Source organism: Rattus norvegicus, chromosome 4 (genome assembly GCF_036323735.1).
Source record: "Rattus norvegicus strain BN/NHsdMcwi chromosome 4, GRCr8, whole genome shotgun sequence".
Taxonomy (NCBI): Eukaryota; Metazoa; Chordata; class Mammalia; order Rodentia; family Muridae; genus Rattus; species Rattus norvegicus.
Window position 1 is genome coordinate 60840069 of NC_086022.1, and position 9294 is coordinate 60849362.

The 9294-nt window shown below is 44.9% G+C and overlaps 1 long non-coding RNA gene across 2 annotated transcripts; it reads right to left on the reverse strand.

Moving 5' to 3' along the window:
- Nucleotides 1-238: 238 nt before the first annotated feature.
- LOC120102488 (uncharacterized) lies at nucleotides 239-8900 on the reverse strand. 2 transcript variants are annotated; one of them, XR_005504156.2, is made up of 3 exons: nucleotides 7715-8900; nucleotides 6979-7097; nucleotides 239-4747 (listed from the first exon to the last, which is right to left on the reverse strand). It is a non-coding gene; the product is annotated as an uncharacterized LOC120102488 (long non-coding RNA). The 2 variants fall into 2 exon arrangements; XR_010065779.1 differs by having other exon boundaries at nucleotides 239-7097.
- Between the last annotated feature and the right edge of the window lie 394 nt (nucleotides 8901-9294).

Consider the following 9294-nt stretch of genomic DNA (forward strand, 5'->3'; position numbering starts at 1 on the left):
TCCTCCTCCTTCTCCTCCTCCTCCTTCTTCCTCTCTCTCTCTCTCTCTCTCTCTCTCTCTCTCTCTCTCTCTCTCTCTCTCTCTCTCTCTGAGAAAATCTTTTTATGTTGTCCTGGCTGGCCTCGAACTTGAACTCAAAGCAATCCTCCTGTCTCAGCCACCCAACGGCTGGGATTCCACATGTAACTTGGGAAAGGACTTTTATAAGTGCAGAAATTATTGTGAGGGAACTGAGTTTGCAATCCCATTTTTTTTAATTAGATGAAATACCTTAAGATAATGCAAAGAAATATTAAGAATGGCTGGATAGTAAACATTTTGACTCCTCACCCCCCAAAAAACCAATAATCCTGTGCCGTTAGCTCATCTGTTTACAGATCCACATGTCTGAGATAGAACATACAAGTATATGCAGAGCACAGGCTTCCTGTGAAGAAGCTGCTCCAGGTCCAGGCCCCTAGAAGCAACGAAACAAACACCCCATTCATCTCTAGATGACATCAGCCAGCTCTGCCTGGTGACCTAAAATGAGTTGAGGGACTTACTGTCTTCACTTCATTTGTGCTTGCCTTCTCAGTTCTGAAGCAAAACGTATTTTTTAAAATATAATTGATATTTTTGTTAGACTTAATTTGGTCAAGGAATTAAATATGTATAACACGGATGTTTGTAGTTTAATTATATGAAATAAATGATTAAGATACACAAAGACTGTATAGGATTCTTAATAGATTCACATTATCATAAAATAGGGCATTGATTTATGTCACTATTACCTTGTCTTTACCAATTATTGGTGGTGGTCCTCAGAGTGTTTTTGAGATGGGGGTCTCACTGTATTTTCCTGCCTAACCTTGAACTCCTAGACTCAAGCAATCTTCCTGATTCCCAACTAGCAGGGACTAGAGGTGCATTTCATCATACCCAGTTCTATTTACCTATTTTTAGGTGTTGTAAGGCTTTGAATTTTAAATTTTGTAATACACATGTTGCACCATGGGAGAATTTCGTTAGCTTTTCTCCTTCTCTAACCAACAGCTAAGAAAGCCTGTCCTATGTCCGAGATGACGGTCGTCAGTATAAAACGTTTCGATTTGAGAAGGGCTATAAAGACTTCTTGTCCTCCGAGCCGTCTTTACAACGGTTTTGTCGATTGTCTCCCGCGTGTTCTCTTGCCAGCAATAAGCAAAAATATAGCTGGGGCTGTGTCAAAAAAAATTCACTGGCCACATTCATCCCTCTTCATCAGGGTTTCCTCAGCAGTGCCCCCAAGCAGGGACCGCGCCAGCCAGCAGAAACAGCTAGTTGTCTGCAGTGAAGAATAATTGGAAGCATGGTGCCTGTTTCTTTTCCTGTGAGTAACAATCCATCCATTTAACATTCTTTTGGTGCTCTTGAACTCTGTGGTAGAGCCTGTGTTCCCTGCTCAGTTGGGGCCAATCCGAGAAATGCCGACCTTCCTGCCTGCTGCTGGCCCTTTCAACGTGGAGCAGTGACAGCCATCTGACGACCTGGCTCTTCTACACAGAGCTAGTGACAGGCTTGGAAATGCTAATCGGGGGCAGGGGAATCGTGATAAAATTTATGACTGTTATATTAATAACCCCCCTCAATCACAGAGAGGTTGGACACCTTGGCCCTCTCTAATACTCCCTGTACCACAGCATTCTTTCATCTTTTCTGGTCAAGTATATTGATTTTGTAAACACTCCATGAAATGTTGCCTATCACCTTTTTGTATATAAAAAAATACGGTTTATATGTTATTTGCTAATCAAAAACATACACTTGTCTCTGTGCAGATTGTGAGCCTTGGAGTCTATAGTCCTGGCCATCTTTGCCTGTTTCTCATGTCCTGTTCTAGAGCGTTCTGGTAGGAGGACATCTAGGCCGACCATCGTGTTTGTTTGCACCACCACACACTTCTTGGCTTTTGATTTCCCCTTTTAATTTTGTGCTTCGTTTGCAGTGCAAAGAGCTTACATTTTTTAACACTGCTTTCATGTTTGTACTTATTCCACGGGAGTTAGGCTCCCATGCCTATAAAAACATAACCAGAGAATGGAGACTTAGTAAATAGAAATGCATTTTTCTCAAACGTGAAGATATTTGAAGATAGGAGGTCTGGGACTGGAATATTGGCTCCCTGATCATCTGAGATGCGGTTGTCTGTCTTCCAATCATCTGAGATTCGTTTGTCTGACTTCACGTCATCTGAGATGTGGTTGTCTGTCTCCCCAAAGGTCTGAGATGCAGTTGTCTGTCTTCCCTTATCGTCTGAGATGCGGTTGTCTGTCTCCCTGAAGGTCTGAGATGCAGTTGTCTTCCCATCCTGCCATCTTTTATCAAGTCAAAGCCAGGAGCTGCCACATACGACTGTAGCTCTCACACGTGTATTCTCGACAGGAAGTGAAGAAAGAGGACTGTCAACTGGAGAAGCTTCCGGTTCAATTCTCCCTCAGGAAGTCCCACCCACTATATCCCTGACCTCGGATTGAAGCAAACCGGAGGGCCGGGTTGTAGTTCAGAGGTGGGGTGTTTGCCAGCGCTCACAGCCCCTCAGTTCAGTCCTCAGCACTGCAAAGAGAAACAGGGAAAGGCAACGGAGAAACTATTATCCGTAAATCCAAACACATCGCCGCGCCATATTAAACCAAGGCAAATGCGTTTGGTATAACGTCCCGCAAGCTCTGCCTGGAGCCTCAATCTTTGGTTCCTAGTTCGTGCATGTGGCCTTGCCCGGACCTCAGTGCTGCAACTCCTACATTTGGATTAGCTTAACACACATCTTCCCAGTCATCTATTTCCTATCTTGTCACTTTCTTGAGATAACTTCCGTATACATATCTTAATTTTTTTAGCCTAGTCTCGCAGATCTTTTGAAAGGGAAACTCATTCCAAAGTATATTCATTCATGTTCCTTCCGTCTTAGGCTTATTCATTTTAGAGATGATTGCTTTTCCCTTCTCTTCTTGAGATTTATTGATGTGATCATTTATTTTCCCAGGTATTGTCTTTAAAGCAGTTTCCCATTCAAGTTTTTTTTTTTTTGTTATTGATGTTTTGTTTTTGACTTGAATAAGCAACGTACCTCTGTCTCAGAGATTTTGCCATCGGTATGCTGAGGAACAAATGTAACTTTTAGTTTTTCAGCCATGACGTGTAAGGTCATCAGGGGCATTTGATAATTTGGGAAGTTCATTGTCATCATTTCCTTTGATGTCTTTTACAGACAGCTACGAATACCACTGCCTGACCCACGCTCTTCTACAGGGCTGAGAGGTACTGCCTTCAAAGCCTAGGTTCCTTTCCAGGTCTACCTAGTGGAGGAAGGAGTTACACTTCCGTCCCAGAATTCCAAGTCCACCTAGAATCTTTGTCTGTAATCCCAGAACTCTGGATGCTGAGGTAGAATTGATACAAGTTCAAGGCCAGTTTGTGCTCTGGTATGAGACCTTGTCTCAAAACAACAACAACAACAACAACAAAACAAAACACAAACAAACAAACAAAACCCCCATAGCACCCACCTGGAAATGAATTATAATTATAATAAGTATGTGTTTATCTTTGTGCTTGGCTTTCTCTACTGAGAAACCAGTCATCAGAAATGGTGGAACCATTGTGGATTGCTATCCGTGTCAGCTTTTTTTGCAGCTGTGACAAAAATACCGGACAAAAGCAACCTGCCTGAGGAGAGCTTTAGTTTGCATTAAGGTTCCAGTCCATCATGGCGGGGGAAGCATGGGAGAGTTCACAGAGGTAGGACCATGTGCAGGATGTTCACATAGTGTCAGGAAAAGAGAGGCAGAGAGGGGGACCGGCATGGCACTACAGACAAGCTGTCACTATCAGAGGTGCATTCCTAGTTGTCCTCTTGTTGGACCCTGTGCGTGTGCGTGTGCGTGTGCATGTGTGTACGTGTATGTGAGTGAGCGAGAGAGGAGAGAGAGAGAGAGAGAGAGAGAGAGAGAGAGAGAGAGAGAGAGGTGGGAAGGAGAGAAGGAGGGGGGAGAGTGGGAGAGACAGGGGTGGGGGTGGGGGGAGAACGCACAAGAGAGAGAATAGGTCTTATTATGTAGCCTTGACTAACTGATCTGGAACTCACTATGTAGACCAGGCTGGCCTCAAACTCAAATGTTCATCTGGCTCTGCCTCCCAGGTGTTGGGATTAAAGGCATGTACCACCATGCTGGGCTGTGGTTTTTCATTTTGTGTTTATTTTTAGTGTGTGTGTGTGTGTGTGTGTGTGTGTGTGTGTGTGTAGACACATACATGCTTGCCCAAATGTCTGTGGGCATGTAGAGATCAGAGGACAATTTGTGGAAATCAGGTCAACATTCTTCTTTGGCTGGGTGAGTCCTGGGCTGGAACTTGGGTCGTGGAGCTTGGCAGCAGGCAGCTTTGCCTGTCCAGCCGTGCAGTTGGCCTTGCGATTGTTCTTTAAGGGACTGAAAGGCTTCTGTGACAGGCGTGTGTGACAGTTGGTTTGGCTCTTTCAAGAACTTGAGGATGAAATGTTGCTTTATATGCCTCAGTGAAATCACTTGTCCTTTTCTTTGCGTTCTACACTTCTGTGAGTGCGTTACTTATGGAGAAAGGCTTTTCTTTCTTGCCTGGTTCCCAGGTACCTTCCATTTCATGCCACAGCAGCACACTTGTTCCCGGCAGCAATCAAGGATCCTAAAATTAAACCAAATGCTTCAAGTGGTACCAGTTAGACAGGAAGTCTGCTGATTTTTTTTACCTACAGGGACAAAATAAAAGGCGAAACCCAAGTTTTATTAAAGCCGTACAACTTCTACCCAACTTCTCTCTTCTCGTTTATTTTTCTTAAATTATATTAGATGCCATAGAAGTATGATTTGACTATAAGATGGTAGAGACTTTGACAAGTCTTTGGAACGAGAGCTCTTTATGGAAAATGTACTCAGAAAATACTTAGCAGTACATATGAAGTAAGTAAATAACCTGTGTGCACAAGAAACGTTCACCTTGAAATGCATGGGTTACGGTCCCTGGTGGACCCTAACCCTAACCCTAACCCCTAGCCCCTAACCCCTAACCCCTAACCCTAACCCTAACCCCTAACCCTAACCCCTAACCCCAACCCCTAACCCCTAACCCCAAACCCCTAACCCCAACCCCTAACCCCAACCCCTAACCCGTAACCCTAACCCCTAACCCCAACCCCTAACCCCTAACCCCAACCCCTAACCCCTAACCCTAACCCTAACCCTTTACTATTGAGATTGCAGTGTGACAGCCCCACCCCACCTCCACAGGTTTTACCACTCCTCACACATCACTGGGACAGAGAGGGATCAAGAACCATTCCATTGCTAAAAACCACAGCCTTCCTAACACCACCAACCCTACCGCCATGTTCGGCAAAGAGAATAATTAATAAATCAGCACATTTTAAAGCCACCATGTCTCCTCTTAGGTATTTTTCTTTTCCGGTCTGACTGTGAAAGGAATTTAACTTCCTACCAGCCTTGGGAGACATAGGAAAGCATTGAGACTGAGAAGGAAACGTGTCTGTTGAAAACAATTAATTAGGCAAAAATAAAGTCGTATAAACTTGCTATCAGGTTTGAACATTAAACTGTATTTCTATACAATAAGTGTCATCTGCTAAAACTAAAGCTCGCGCCGCTGAGAATGTATGCTTGACACATGCAAGGTCTTCCTTTCTGGAACTAACAACAAAAGGCAGATGTGGTGGTGTTTGCCCATGATCCCAGCACTCTAGAGGCACAGAAAGGCAGATCATTGGAGGTTTAAAAGCAGCCTGGTCCATGTAGGGACTTCCAGGCTAGCCAGAGCTGCATAGTAAGACCGTCTCAAATGCAAACAAAGGCTTTCAGGACTGACTTTATGTTTACAGTTGTTGAACGTTCAATGATGAGTTTAGGAGTTTGGTTTGTTTGCTTACTATTTTTTCCCCCTATCTTCAGGAGTATTTAACATAGACAACTGCTTTGGATTGATTAATTCCTCTGGAAGGCAGCCCCCTAAATGGGGTTTTATAAATAAACTTACCGGTATTATTCAAAACTGGCCCGAGTCCAGTATGTTAACAGCACAGCTCAAGCCTGTACACAAATCCAACGGCTCATAGTTTGGTTGACCTGAAGAGAATAGGCTCCTAGAGTTTCATAAGTAGCGTTTCAAAATAAACATTGAACTACTTCAGTGAGAGATATAGTTCTTAAGTCAAGTCAGTGCTTCTGTCGCTGTCTAGTTTCTGTCTGTTGTATAAAATCTGGATGTTTTTACTTTCATGTTATTTGGGGGAACAAAAGGGGGAACCAGGTAAAAACTCGTCTCTGGAATTTAAGACTTTACTCATCTCCTTGTGTCTCTTGTTTTGTTCTTGTTTGTTTGTCTTTCTAGTTAACAGAGCAAAGACTACACGTTTGAAAGATTTCTAATGCACCCTATAAAACTCCGTTATCACCAAGCGTGCTGTCTTTGCTAAGAATAAATACAGAACCAGGACTATAAATAAATGGTGTGTTCTAAGAGGCCAAATTATAGTGTCGCCTCTGTGAAATTTCTCACGTTCTCTGCTGGCCTGGACTTAGAGAGCAACGACATAGGTTAGGCCTCCTGTATCCAGAGTGTGCCTTGACACAAGAATATGCATAATCCCTGCTGAGGGTACAATTTTCACAGTTTGGTAGCGGCACAAGAAAGCTTCTGAAATAGAAGTGGGGTCGGAATGTATTCGTTCTCATGAGTCCTGGGTGACTGACGTGACTAGTGTGCTTTGTGACGTTATGGGGTTGGTTTGCTTAGATTACAATCAAATTTTAAGGTGACTGTGGGGTGAAACACACACGATCAGGAAGACGTGAAGTGGCTTTATTACTCAAATAAAATTAAATTCCAGGAAATAAAATCCTTAAAGGGGCTGGTTGTGGAGAAGAGGGAAGACAATACCTTATCATTAAAAATCAATCAGATACTTACTAAGTGCGTCTCTGAGGATTCCTTACGTTTCAGTCACTGGCAGTTCTTGGATTACACAATACTTTCCCATGCATTATCTCATTTGATCTTCTCAACAAGTAGGGAGGCCAGAGAGGGATCTACGGATGAGGAAATCGCATTTCAGACTTAAGTGCTCCCAAAGACAGCCACAGAACTGGAGCACGGTGTGTCTGCATGGGTGGGTGTTGGTGGGGGGTCCTCCAAATACTTTGTCCTCTGTCCCTCTGACCTCTGCCAAGTTCTGTGCCATATCATCTGTACAGGGGACTCCAAAGGAGAAAGATTATGTTCTCGACCCTCAAGGAGTTTATGGTCAGTCGGGAAGATATACTTGCCAAGCAGATGGCTTTAAATTGTTAATCTGCAATCTGGGTAAAATAGGCTGCAAACTCAACAGTTGGGTTATTTTAATGGGAAAGTAAAATGCTATAAACTCGACCCTGTGCCCTGAAAATGAATACAAATCCAATGGATGCTTCTGGAGTTTTCAAGCCAGGGCATGATTGTCTTTGGGAGAAATTCCTCAGCAGGTGGCAAGCCAGTGGGCATAGTCTTGTGCAGGGACATGGGACCATGCAGATATTTGGAGTTCTGGAGGTCTTCCTGGCTTCTGTTGTGTTTTGTACTATCAACTGGAAGCCTGTGGGAGGTTATCCTGGCTCCTGCTCAGCCCTTTAAACCATTAGAGAGGCTCCAGTTCTGAGGGGAAGATTACCTGCAAGGGGTTTCCAACCTCTTGACATTGCAACATCAACAACAGCAGCTACAGTGTTGTAGGCCACATTCTTGGGTGCATATAACCTGTAGAACTCAGGTCGAGTGTGTCTGAGAAGCAGAGAATGTTTGTTTAGGATTGAAAGGGACTATGGACGTGAAGGGTCTGCAGGAACTGGTCATTTTCATTTCCTTACGTCCCAGTGGGTGTTCAGATCTATCGTTTTCCAAGCTCATACTTGTCCCAGAAGCGAAATTCTATTCCAAGTATCTGCTTTTGTCTTTTCAGCAGTGCAGGCTTGTACTAAGACAGCTGTGGGCTGGTCACTGTGTGTCCCTGCTTTTGTCTGTCTCACTGAAAGGTACACTGCCTGGGAGGCTCTGTGGGGACTGCCAAAAACTTCAGCGAGCAGCTGGCCGTTGTGATTTTACAAAGAGTGCCCGTGTCTAGCAAGGTTTAGCAGCCTCAGAGACAGTTCCAACATTGTCTTCCAAATGCTCCTTGGTAAAATGTCCGTTGGAATAGGCCTGCATAGGGGTTATGCCATAAGGCCTTGACTGCTGTCATGGAGGCCTTAAACAGCGCCCTGTTGCAGTATGTGGGCTGCTAGGCCCCATGCTGAGTAAACAAGATAACAGAATCAGTACCACCCACCTCTCTACACTGAGCACCTACATGGCCTTGTGATGCAAGCCTGTTAGCTATTAAGCCCACATGCAGCCACGCCCATCGGACCACTCAGGTCCTCAGAGTTCCATTCTCTGACTTCCTCTTTGAGGATGGAAATGGATTTCTGCTGAGTCACGGCAGCCTTCCTTTCCTCCCGCAGCTGTAAACACAGCCTCTGGAACTAGCTCTGTCGCACACTAGCTGTGCAACCTTGGGAAAGTTACCAGAGAATTCTTGACGCCTTCCATTCCTGATATGTCATTATCATGCACCATGATAGTTATAACAGCTACCTCAGGAAGTCACTGACCGATTTTGACCCCGTGGAGAGCAGTGAACACCGCGGAAGACGTGTTCCAGGCTGCGTTAGTATTTGCTCTTTGCTTCCGTTCATCTGCTGCCCGTTCTGAGTCTGTTCCGGGTACCGCAAGAGTGAGAAGACGCAGTAGTTGCCCTCAGTGGGTATACAGTTTACATGATAAATCACTGTGTATCTTGTTTGCTCAACAGGTGGGAGGAACTCACGGCATGTACTTCTGAATGTATGCTTGCCTTGAGGAACAACGACAGGACACAGGGATGTGGACATTTTCAATCAGATGGTTCTGTCCGACAGTGTCGGCACACAGTAAGTGCCTAGCGCCATAGAAACAGTCCCCGGTCCCCCGACGACCCCCCCGCCCCCCCGCGCGCGCTTTCACTGTTGGGCTGGCAGGATGAATGCTGAAACCAAGCATGTGGCCGGAGGTTGAGCGCGAGAGGTGGAGGTGCTCCTGGGAAAGTCTTCCAAGAGGCAGTATCCTTGAGCTCAGCTCTGATCAGTGAGTAGGCGTTAGCCAGTAAGAGAAGAGGGCTAAGAGTGTTCCAGGCTGAAGGAACATTGTGTGCAGAGTTAGGGAGGCGTGAAACAG